Genomic DNA, 12,737 nt, shown 5'->3' with positions numbered 1-12,737 from the left:
GATGAGGCCTAACCAGTGCCGATAGAGGGGTACCAATACTTTATGTGATTTGAAAACTATACTTCTGTTAATGCAGCCTAAAATAGCATTTGCCTTTTTTGCAGCCACATCATATTGTTGGCTCATATTCAGCTTGTGGATCACAAGGAGAAGGAATTTTGAGCTAAGGAAATCCTTGCTTTTATAAAAATCAATAAACTTACATATACGTTATTGTTCGCATACATTTATTGATCCAGCGACCATGACAAACAGTTGAACAAACATTTAAACCAGTTGCTCTATAAACTGGTAATTGGCAAGCATTTTAACCCTAGTGTCATTAACAATGCTTAAAAATTTGTAACATTTAAAATGACATAGGGACTACTATAATTTAAGCATACTTTCAAAAGGACTCCATCTGCTCGACCAGGAAACCTTTCCAGAACGGGATGCAGCAGCCTGTCCCTTGCACTCTTAGAAAAATTACAATACAAATGCATGCATGCTATAGACTGCACAGCACCAGAACCACATGGACACAGTCTCTGATCATGAGGTGTGCCATGGAAGCATCTTTCCATCATCATTTTAAATATGTTTTAATTTAAAAATATGTTACCAAGTTGCCCAAATGTGTGGACCTGATCTGAACTACCAGATTTTCTCCGGTGGCCTGTCTGCCCCCAACCCAAAGCATGAAGAGTCAATTGCAATCTGAATAGCCATCGTGATCTGCTGAGGAGGGTGTGTGTGTGCCCTATGTGTAGTCCTCCCCAATGCAATGCTGGTCCTTGCCATATCTGCATATGGCCCTTGGGGGGTTGACAAGGAGGGAATGTGGCCCTTGGGATCCAAAAGTTTCTTAGCTTCTGGAGAGGGAGTTTCTTGCATCCAGGTGTTAGCTGTTCCTTATGCAAAAGGGAACATAATTGCATTCACCTGCACCTTGTTTTGGGTTGCTTGTGTATATATACAGACAATCCACGGTATTACTCGTTGAGACGTTTGATATTGGTACAGTACAGAAAGCGATTTACTCATCTTTTAATCTTACAAGCTATTATGTGAGTACAAGACTGTTCAAAATATTTATATGTACTATGTATATTATTTTATATGTGTGTAGAACTAATTTGTCCTCTGTGTTTGATTTACCATAGCCCCTGATGAAAGCCTGTAGATAACAGGCTGAAACGCGTTGGGTTTTATCAAAAATAAAAGTTCTCACTCTCCAGCATCTTGGTCTTTGACCTTTTGATAACTTAGTGTGAAACAGTTTTTTTTTTTAAACTAAATCGGATATCTTCTTTAATGCATAAATTTAAATGAGAATATAAGTGCCAGGTGCCCAAGTGCTCATCTAGGGCCTAGATGAGGAGTACAGGAAGCTGCCTTATACCACATCAGACTTTGTCCATCTAGGCCAGTGGCGGTGGCTGGTGCCCATTGGGACTGGTAGTGCAGAAGGTAGAGAGCCCAAGAGTAGGTGCAACCACAGGCCACGACAGGCTGAGCCAACTAATTCTAGCTAGGGCTCCTGCTGGGAGGAAGGGTGGGATATAAAAATAATAAATAAACAAATAAACAAGTAAACAAATAAAATAGTTTTGCCCCCATCTTCCTTCTCCCTGCTGAGTTCTGCATGGGCAACACTGAGACTAAGGAGGAGGAAGTGAACTTCCCCCTGGACTGGTTATAAGTAGGAAAAAGGGGGACAGGTGGGGGGGCTGGATGAAGACAGAACTGAGGTTGGTGGGGCTCAGCCCCATTCACCCAAATGGACCGTCCTCCATTGTAGCCCAGTATTTTTCTGCTTTGACAGGCAGAAGCTGTCTTGGGTGGCAAGAGCGTGTTTCCTGTAACCTGCTTAATTGATCCTTTTAATGGGAGATGCTGGGATTTGAACCTGAGACCTTCTGCATGCAAAGCAGTGTGGTCTACCACTGAGCCGGAGTCCCTTCTCATGGTGGTCCTTGGCCAATTACATTTCAATACGAGCAGTTACGTTTGTACTCAAGGTGAAAGGGGTAGAAGATTACTAGGGAGATGGGGTGGTGGTGGCGCAGAAAAACGGGTGTATCTCTGGTTGAAGCATTAGCCTATGGGCCTATTGCCAGGCTTTGGCTGCTTCTTCAGGATCTCCAAATAAGTGCCTAAAAGTTCAGGGCGAAGTGGCCAGGATCAAGGAAACAAGCTGCTCTTACCTCTATGTTTTAAGAACTGGTGTCTGCACTTATTTCCCCCCTCCTCCGTCCCATTTGTTTTTCCTCATGTGTGGTGTCTTTTTTTCAGTTGCAAGCCATTGGGCAGGGTCTTACTGCTGCATTGGCACAGCCAAGATTCGCCCCTTTAAACCACCAACTGCCCTGCCCACCCAGGCTCCAACCACATTGCTGGTCAGGAACTCCTGACTGTTGCCCCTTGTGCTGAAGCACATAACTGCAGTCTCTCAGTGAAGAACCTTCCGGCTCTGGACTGGCTCTGCCCACCCTGGCTGCCCATTGTTCCTTCTGGACAGGAAGGGAGTACAAGAGGGCTTCCTGTCTCAGGGATGCCTTTCTTGAGTAATAAGATCTACCAGTGGTGGCTGGTGCCCATTGAGGCTGCTGGGCAGAAGGCAGAGAAGCCACCAGTAAATAGAAACAGAGCCAATGGCAGGCAGAGCCCACTAATACTAGTGGTGCCCCCAACCTCTTTCCTGATGGGTTCTACAAGGCAACACAAAGAGTAAAGAGGAGCAAGCTGCCAGACAGTACTATTCTCCTTGACTGGTTGTCAGTAGGCAGGTAGAGGGTGGTTGAGGGCAGACTGAGGTTGGTGGGGTAGAGCCCCATTTGCCCTACTAGACCAACCTGGGGTGAATCTACCTGAGCTTTTATGTGTCTCTGGCTTCTCTTGGGTTCTGAATTCTGACTTCTTCTTTGGCCCTGACTCCTGGTTTGCTCTTTGACCTTAACTCCTGGCTTTCCTCTCCAGTCCTACCAAAGAATTTGGCTCTGATTCTACTTGCTTATTGGTTATCATGAGTGCACCAAGCTGGGCTCCTTTGCTCCTCCCTATCTGCACTGAAGAGAAACAAACCAATGATCATGGCCTGGCCTTGCATCTGAACTAAGGATCATTACATGTTTTGATCCCAAGAAACCGTGGTTAGTAAGCCAGGAATCATGGTTTGTTTCCAGTGTGAGCCAGGAGCAGAGTGAAATGGAGAAATTCATTCATGCAAGATAAGCCATGGTTTATGGTAGAGCTGAGGAGCCTGTGGCCCTCCAAGTGTAGTTGGACTACAATCTCCATCATCCCCGACCATTGGTCATGCTGGTCGTGACTCTTGAGCATTGATGTATGACAACATGTGGAGGGTCACAGGCTCCTCACCTCTGGTTGATATGGCTTACTGTGATGCATGAACAAGGTCACCATATACTAACTTTACAAAAACTGGATGCGTGGCAGGAAAAGATGAGCAAGGCCTATAAGGGATCAAGCAAGCTTTAGATCAGGGATGAGGATCGTATTTATTTATTTATTACATTTATACTCCGCCTTTCTTTTCATGATAGAAACCCAAGGCGGCTTACATATGGTTCCCAGGCGGTCTCCCATGCAGGCACTGACCGGAGATGACCCTGCTTAGCTTCAGCAGAGTGCTGGCCTCATGTGCCTTCAGACCATAACCTTGTGGCCCTCCAGCTGTTGTTGGATTACAGCTCACATCATCCTTGACCATTGGCCAAGCTGGCTGAGGCAGATGAAAGTTGGGCTCCAACAACAGCTGGAGGGTGACAGCTTCCTCATCCTTAATTTAGATCAGCCTTTCCCAACTAGTGGGCCACCAGATGTTGTTGGACCACAATTCCCATCTTTCTTGACCATTGGCAATGCTGGCTGAGGCTGATGGGAGTTGTGGTCCAACAACATCTGGGGGCCCACTAGATGGGAAAGGCTGGTTTAGATAATTGCTTTTTGGCTTCTTTGACATGAGCAGGCACACACAGACATTTACTCTCCTTTAGCACTCATTTATAAAATAACCTGGCCGAGATCCAGATGGTGCTCCAAGGGTGGTGGTTGGTGATGGGGTGAGGACATTTTGTTTGTCTACTGATGCTGCCTCTCGTCTGGATAAAGTGCAAAGACCATTTGAAATTTCTGGCCTTTGGCTGTTTTTTTTTTTTCCTGGAAAGCTGCTGTCAGCTTCCAGGAGGATTCAATTGAAATTCAGCACACACTGTTTTCCTCTCCAGTTAGAGGAGAAGCATCACAACGAGTGGACCAGTCTGTCTGTCCTACCCAGCTTCCTTTGCTGCCTTTGTGTGCCTAGATAGATGCCCCCTTCCTTTTAGGCATCTGTTGATCTCTTAGCCAAAAATGACTTCTCTAATTTTCAGGCTGGTTGGGAGGGCAATGTCTTTTTGAAGAGGAAAAAAAAAGCAATGAAATGGATGCAAAGGAAAAAGGGGCCCATTCCTTGCACCCAAACACATACACCACTATCATTTAATTTAACATTAAACTCAAACAATTGGGGGGCATATGAAGAACTTTGAATTTTGCTCATTAGAACTCTGAAATAAGCATGCAATGGAGAGATGGGGGATGCAATTTATAGGAGAGATGAATTAAAAGACTAAGCACTCTTGAATCCCAGCTATCTTTTGTTCTTTGTTTTTGGAAAGTTGCATCCTTGATGCCTATTTGTATTTAATGGTGTTTCATCAGGTTGTGCAGCAAAATGGGGAATGAGACTTGAATCTATAAGTGGCAAATGAGTTGAATAAATTAGGCTTTAATCTTAATAATCCTGTAACACATTGGCCTTCCCCAGCCCAAGTTCTTGCCCATTCTTTGCTGTGGATTTTGATGCCAGACTTTGTCCAAAATATGATCTTGGACAGAGATAGCCAATGTGGTGCCCTTCAAATGTGGACTACAACTCCCATCAGCCCTTGCCAACGTAGCTATTGCCAGTGGGGAGAGGAGTTGTAGTCCCAACCATCTGGAAGGCACCACATTGGCTACCCCTGATCTTGAGTGAGTTGATGGTATGTTCTGCATCAGATCTCTCACTGAATGTGGAGCTGCAAATCATTTGGTGATGGTATAGGACAGCTGGAATGCCATACCAGTTAGTATTTGACAACTAACATGCAACAGCAGTCAGTGTTTGAAAATGGAAATGGACTGCCTTCAAGTTGATTCTGACTTATGGCGACCCTATGAATAGGGTTTTCATGGTAAGTGGTATGCAGAGGGGGTTTACCATTGCCTTCCTCTGAGGCTGAGAGGCAGTGACTGGCCCCAGGTCACCCAGTGAGCCTCATAGCTATGTGGGGATTCAAACCTTGGTTTCCCAGGTTGTAGTCCAACACTCTAACCACTACACCACACTGACATCTGCCATATAGTTCCAATCAGGGTTTGAGAGTGTTTGAATGCAACTGTCACTATTTTACTCTGAATGCAAAACTACATCCAAACTAGCATTTGACAGCTCCATTACAATAATCCAGTGCTAGTCCTACTCAAAGTAGACCCATTGAAGATAACAGACATGACTAACTTAGGCCCATTAATTTTAGTATGTCAACTCTGAGTATGATTTAGTTGGATACAAACCAGTGCGTTTTATATGAACTTAATGTTAAGCCCTCCTTGGGTTGTTTTTGATGTTCTCCCCCATCTTAGAATATTTTTCCTGAAGTTTTTTTTCTTTTGCAAACAATGGGGTCTCCCAGACCTGATGCTATCTCCCTTTGAGGGATGGATGATGTTAAGGGTGTTCACATGTTACTTTGTGCCCAGGTACAAGTCCTCTGTACCTGGGTTCAGTTGCTCTTGAGCAGGGGTGTATTTGTCTGGGGTACCAGGGGGTCTTAGACCCCTTACGTTTTGAGGAGTTGGGTCCCTATGACTCCAGTATCCTATGAGCCAACCAACGTGAAAGGGGAGTGTGTTGGCCACTGAGAAAAGTCCCAATGAGTGTCCATTGCAGACAAACCTTTATTAGTTCCTACTTCAAAAAGCCAAGGCAAGTTGTGAAGAGTGAGAATGCTGTAATTGCAGAAGAAAGAGTGAATCCTGGTGATAGCATCCCATCTACATTATCAAGCAGTTTGGTAGCAGCAGAAGATAAGCATGTAGATGCTGAATTCAGGAATTCAAGCAATATCTCAGACAGTGAGAAAGGACAGTCAAACAGTGACAGTGATAGAAAAGCAAAAATTAGTATTTTAACCCTGGCTAGATTATTCTATAATCTTAGGTGGTTGTATAATCTTAGAAGGGCGTGTGGCTGTGACTATCATGAAGGGATCCTGCACTTCCGAATTTGCCACTACACTTGAGAAAGTGTCTACACCTGGTGATTTGAGAAATCACTACATGTAGCTGTCCTCTCAAAGAGGTATTTTGTTCAGGTGTTTGATTCTCCCTGAATACTGTCTATGTGGCTTGGCTTTGATTGTAAGCAATTAGTTTTCCTCCCCAGGGGAGACAGTCTGTTCTAGCAGCAGCTGCTACTGCCAATCAGAAATGAGCTCAAGGAAACGTCAATTGCTGAAGCCACGGAAGTGGGAAAGAGAAACAAGGCTAAAAAGGAGGCAAGGCCCGGAAAGAGGGAAGACAGCCCTGAGGCAGAGCTTGTGTGTGCTGGCGATGAGTGAGCTTGAGGGAGGGAAGGAAAGAGGCAAAAAAAATGGGGTGGAAGCTTCAGAGGACTCACTCTGCAATTTAAAAAAAAGTCTACTTGGAAGAAAGTCCCACTGAGTTCAGTGGGGATTACCCCCAGGTAAGTGGAGTTAGGAGTTCCTAAAAATGTGAGAGAGCCATATTGTGTGGATCTACTTCATAAACATTGCCTGCATGTAGATTGTTTTAATTAATTTTTCAAAGTGGAAATGAGCTATAAAATATACTTGGTGCCCATTTCTTAGTTTTCTGGGTGACCAGGGCTACTCACCATCTCTCATCCTAATGTGCCCCTCAGGATGAAAACAACAGAGGGGAACCATGTCCACTCGAAGGAAGAAGGGCACACTTAAAATGTAGAGGAAATAATGATATACAACCATAATGTGAAATCAGATACTTATTGGGACATAGTATGATGAAATGTTTATATAAGCATGACTATCAAATATGTTTGTTATTTACACAACGTGTAAATATATTTATAGTGCAATCCTAAATTTGTTTACTCAGAAGCAAGTTCCAATGTATTCAAAGGAGCTTATTCAAACAGGAAACTGTTTGAACAGAACTGCAACCTCAGGTGATAAGGAACTTCATTCACCCAACCCAAAATTCAGAATCACTTTAAGCTGTTTTGCAACTGTTTATACTTGTTTTTATGGTTACTGGATTTTAAAGCGATTTGTATCCCTACCTCACAGTGTTGTTGGGAAGACCACCTGCCCACCCACCACATGATGTAAAAATACATAGACCCATAAAATAGTTTATTGTCAAAACCAGTTGGTTATTGCAGAACATTTTTTAAGAAATAAAATCAGGATTAGTTTCCTACATAATAAAAGCAGTGATACCTAAGTAAGTCCTGCCTAATTGCTTTAAAAATAGGATTGGAGGGGAAGATGAAGATGTACAACACAAACTCAATTCTTTGCTATGTTCACTCAAAAGTCTCATCAATTTACAGCACAATCCTAACCATATCTACTCAAAAGTAAGTCCTATTGAATTCAATGGGGCTTACTCAGGGTATGTGAGGTTAGCATAGCAGCTTTACTCCCAGAAACATATATGGCTCGGGACCACAATACCTGATGGAACGCCTCTCCCGATATGAACCTACCCGTACACTACGCTCAACATTGGAGACCCTCCTCCGGGTGCCTACTTATAGGGAAGCTCGGAGGGTATCAACAAGAAAAAGGGCCTTTTCAGTGGTGGCCCCCAAATTATGGAACAATCTTCCTGATGAGGTACGCCTGGCACCAACATTATTATCTCTTTGGCGCAAGGTTAAAACTCTCCTCTTCTCCCAGGTTTTAGTATGTGTTAAAAATTGTTTTTTTAACTTTTTTAAGAATTTAAAATTTTTAAAGATGTTTTAAATTGTCTAAATATGTGGTTTATTGTATTTGATGTATGACTGTTAACCGCCCAGAGAGCTTCGGCTATGGGGCGGTATATAAATTTAATAAAATAAATAAATAAATAAATAAATAAATTAAATCTTCATATCAGGGAGGTTTTCAAAACACTGCCCTCTTCAATAGTCCAGGAAAATTTAAATTTGCTTGACTCCTGCACAAAGGAGAGAAAAAGACTTTTGCCAAAAGCTATATACTTACTCAATTTGAGATTTTCAGATAAGCTCGCTGCTCTAACCACACCCTTTCATATTTGTAGCCAATAAGTGAAGTCAGGGTTGTGATTGACAAGAGATTTCTAGGCTTCCAGGCAGAACCTAGAGCCCATTGCAAAGGTAGAAAATGGTTTTTTCCCCTGTTTATCTGAAAATCTCATAAATTGAGTAAGTATATAGCTTTCAGCAGTACCAAAAGTCTTTTTAAGACTTTTTTTTAGCAGGTGCCAAATAAGGTGTCTGCCTAATGTCAATAGGCAGAGAGTTCCAAAGTGTAGGTGCTTCCACACTAAAGGACTGATTTCTTACAAGAGCTGAACAAGTACTATGTGGAACCCATAACATCGAAAGCACACCTTGAATTTGGCCTTTTAGTAAATCAGCAACCAGTGCAGATTTCAGAGCAGAGATATTATGTGCTGATAGGGTCTCACACTCATGTCAGCAATCATGCCACAGCATTCTGCACTAACCACAGCCCCTGGGTCAGGTTGTGCTGCATGGGGATTTCTGCGATCTTGGCTGACTGGCTGCCAGCTGTTTTTTAGTTTTGGTTTTAGGTTAGGAATCCTGACTAGCTGTGGGATGCTGAGTTTTCTGCCTTACTCATAGGAATTCCATTGTGGTTGGTATGGTATTGCATATGGTATAGGAAATCATCAGTGTCTTTTCTTTTTCTATTTGCATTTCATTTACCTTTAACCTCACTCCCTTACATCCATAGAAGCAACAACAGTGGTTTCATATGCTCAGCTAAACCCCCTTAAACCCACTGATGATGCACCTTGTTGGTTGAATGATGGTTTGTTTCTTGCCCAATAGTGGTAAAAGAGAATTCACATACTGGGAAGTGTGGCTGCAATTACTGTTGTTCCCTAGCTGCTGTCTGTCGAGGTAGACCAAACCATGTGTGTGTTTTTTCTCTTTGTCAGTTATTACTCACTGGAATTGGGTTGGCTGTCAGAATGAGTTTATAGAAGACCACAGGGTAGAAACAAAAGGGAAGACAATCTTCTTACTCTTACTCATTTCTCAGACCTCTTTCTGAAATGAAGGGTCAAATCTATAAAGAAGTTTGGAGCAGCCATGTTAAAAGGTAGGGGCAGGGCATTTCAGGCAGGGGTTGCCAACCGTGCTTGGATATGGATACCTTTGCAGAGGATCCCTAGTCAAGCTTTACCAACAGCACAAACCAAACCATATCTACTGTGAAGTAACTCCTATTGAGTTCTATGGAGCTTAGCAAGTATGTTTAGAGTTGTAGCCTTCAGGGGCATCCATCTTTACACCTCAGTGCTAACATCTAACATCTCCACAACACTAAGTTCCTTTCTTCCTACAATGGCCTTCTGGTGACTGGCCTGGCCTGAGGGCACTTAAACCCCTCTTGCCAGAATCAAGTAGGCTAGATTAAATGTTCCTTACCCAGGCTCTGTCTTTTATCTAAGATTTCTATCTTAATTTGCAATCAGAGAAATGTTTTTGTTTGAACTCTAGGCGCCAAGCAACTGTTGATGCTTAATGTATCATGATTAATGACATCACTCGAGCCCGCCCCTTTGGCTTCACTCGGGTCTCACCTTATGACAGCACTAGTGGCCACCCCCAAAATCTCAGGTCACTCCCCTTCTGCGATTCGCAGCAGGATTGATACAGCGGATTGCAGGGCTGGAGATGTCAAGCTGTCCCCTCCATTCTCCTGCTCTGCTTACCTTTCTCTGTGCTGTTTTTTCAGTGGCGCGCATGCATGCACAGGTTTGCCATTAAGCAAGATAGTGGCCGAGGTTTCCCTAAGGGGCTGAAGGCTCTGCCACCATCTTGGTTGATGGCATGCACGCATGCTACATGTGCCCCTTCAGCCCCTTAGGGAAACCTTGGCCGCCATGTTGATTGATGGCAAACCTGTGCGCGCAATGCATGCAGCCACAAAAAACAGCAGAGAGAAAGGTAGGTGAAGCGGGGAAATGGCGGGCGGCTCTGAAGCTCCTGCCCTGCTATCTGTGGCAGCAATCCTGCTGTGGATTGCAGAAGGGGAGCGCAGGGGCCCCCAGGGGCCCCTGTAGCCACAGGGGCCCTCGGCCAGTGCCCCACCTGGCCACCCTTTAGAACTGGCCCTGCCTACCAAATCCACACTTTCTGAGACAGTGCACTGCCATCCTTTGAAATGTGCCCTCTTCCGAATTTTGCAATGGCATTCTCCAGCCAAGTAATGTGGACAAAAATGCATATAATTGGGCAAAGTGTGCAGAGAAAAAAATTCATATATTAGTGAAAATAACATAGAAAAATGCATTATTATAGGGAAAACTGCTTTGCAAAAATATATACACTAGGCAAAGTTGTATACAAATGTGCTTATTAGGAGAAATGATTAATTTTCATGAGGACTTAAAAATAATAATTGTAAACTGATGTGGAAAGGTGGAGAACTTAAGGCTAGGGTGGGGGATGAGAAACTGAGAACTAGCCACAATGGATACATTCACCCATCCCTAATTTGGAGGGCCACATCAGAGCTATATATTTTAGAATAAAAATAGATAAATGGTTACTAGTTAGCTTCTGGGTCCTGTCCAGGTTCTGTGACTTCCCTCTAATGCCCTGTGTGGGCTTTTGCACCTTGGTCAGCTCTTTGAAAGTTTGGACTAAAACCCGGAGTGGTTTCATTGTCCCATTGACATTGGAGCCACCTGGTATTATTTATTTATTTTATTTTATTACATTTTTAGACCGCCCTATAGCAACAAGCTCTCAGGGCGGTGTACAACAGGGTAAAAACAGATTAAAATACATGTGGGTATGAGTACAATACAATAGAAAACATTTTTAAAAACAAAATTAAGACAAAAGATTAAAATTAAAATAAATGAAAATTAAATTTAAAATGCCTGGGCAAAGAGGTAGGTCTTTACCTGGCGCCGAAAAGATAACAAAGAAGGTGCCAGGCGTATCTCGTCAGGGAGGGCGTTCCATAATTCGGGGGCCACCACTGAGAAGGCCCTAGCTCTAGTTATTGCTCTCCGGGCCTCCCTATGCGTTGGAACCCGGAGAAGGGCCTTCGACGTCAAGCGCAGTGACCGGGTAGGTACATAGCGGGAGAGGCGTTCCGCCAGGTATGGCAGTCCGATGCCGATAAGGGCTTTATAGGTAAGAACCAACACTTTAAATCTGGCCTGGAAACATATTGGTAGCCAGTGCAGCTGGGCCAGGACAGGTGTTATATGATCAGATTTTTTAGTCCAAGTAAGAACTCTGGCCGCAGCATTCTGCACCAGCTGAAGTTTCTGAACCGTCTTCAAAGGTAACCCCACGTAGAGTGCATTACAGTAGTCCAATCTAGAGGTTACCAGAGCATGGATAACTGTGGTGAGGTTCTCCCTGTCCAGGTAGGGTCGTAGTTGGGCTACCAGCCGAAGCTGGTAGAACGCATTCCGTGCCACCAAGGCTACTTGAGCCTCCAGTGACAGGAGTGGATCTAATAAGACCCCCAAACTATGGACCTGCTCCTTTAGGGGGAGTGTAACCCCATCTAGGGCAGGTCGGACATCACCCATCTCGGCAGAGAGCCCCTCCACCAACAGCATCTCAGTCTTGTCAGGATTGAGTCTCAGTTTATTAGCTCTCATCCAGTCCATTATCGCGGCCAGGCAGCAGTTTAGTATCCACTGCCTCTCCCCATCCAAGCCCACCTGCTCAGCTGGAAAACGCAGTTAGCCCAGAAAAGGCAGCTTCACCCTTTAGCGTATCAGAGATGCTGTTCTCTGTAAAAGGATAGTTCTCCCTCCCATGAATGTATAGTTCTAATTACAGCATGAGTTTTCACTTGACAAGCACTGTCTCTACTGTATATTTATGTTCCTCTAGAAAAGAGTAGATTTTTTTTAAAAAAAATCTCTAAATGGTCATCAGTTTTCGCCTACACTGTTGGTGGTATTTTTTTTTTCATGAGTGTTGCTGATTAGCACTTTCCACTGTAGCAAATCATGTCAGCAGACTCCAGAGTTCCTGTTGGGGGAATAACACAGAAAATGGCTCATTAAGAGAAACTCTAGTGTAACATGGCAAACGAGACCTGTGAAGAGGCTCACCGGAATAGCTTTCAAGTGCCCGACTTCCAAAGGAGAGATGGAATGTGCATCCTGTGCTCAGGGCTGTAGCTGGCCTTTCTTGCTATGTGGAAATGCTGTATTTCAAGGGTTGTGGTTGTGTGTCTTCATGTTGATCATGACTTATGGAGACCCTATCAATCGGTGACCTCCAGTAGCATCTGTCGTGAACCACCCTGTTCAGATCTTGTAAGTTCAGGTCTGTGGCTTCCTTTATGGAATCAATCCATCTCTTGTTTGGCCTTCCTCTTTTTCTGCTCCCTTCTGTTTTTCCCAGCATTATTGTCTTTTCTAGTGAATCATGTCTTCTCATG

At 43.9% G+C, this 12,737-nt stretch overlaps 1 protein-coding gene across 2 annotated transcripts in view; it reads left to right on the top strand.

The window, feature by feature from the left end:
- Positions 1-976: 976 nt before the first annotated feature.
- LOC133373538 (transmembrane protein 132D-like) overlaps positions 977-12,737 on the top strand; it is a 456,085-nt gene continuing 444,324 nt past the window's right edge. The window contains exon 1 of one of the 2 annotated variants that reach the window (XM_061603509.1): positions 977-1,049. The gene's annotated coding sequence lies outside the window, so the exon portion shown is untranslated. Of the gene's footprint in view, positions 1,050-6,563; positions 6,776-12,737 lie in introns of those variants that run through there. The other variant, XM_061603508.1, reaches the window with a different exon arrangement.

This window comes from Rhineura floridana, chromosome 19 (assembly GCF_030035675.1).
Source record: "Rhineura floridana isolate rRhiFlo1 chromosome 19, rRhiFlo1.hap2, whole genome shotgun sequence".
NCBI classification, from domain to species: Eukaryota; Metazoa; Chordata; class Lepidosauria; order Squamata; family Rhineuridae; genus Rhineura; species Rhineura floridana.
Note: the sequence above shows the minus strand (reverse complement) of the source record. Positions and strands in the feature narration are given on the sequence as shown.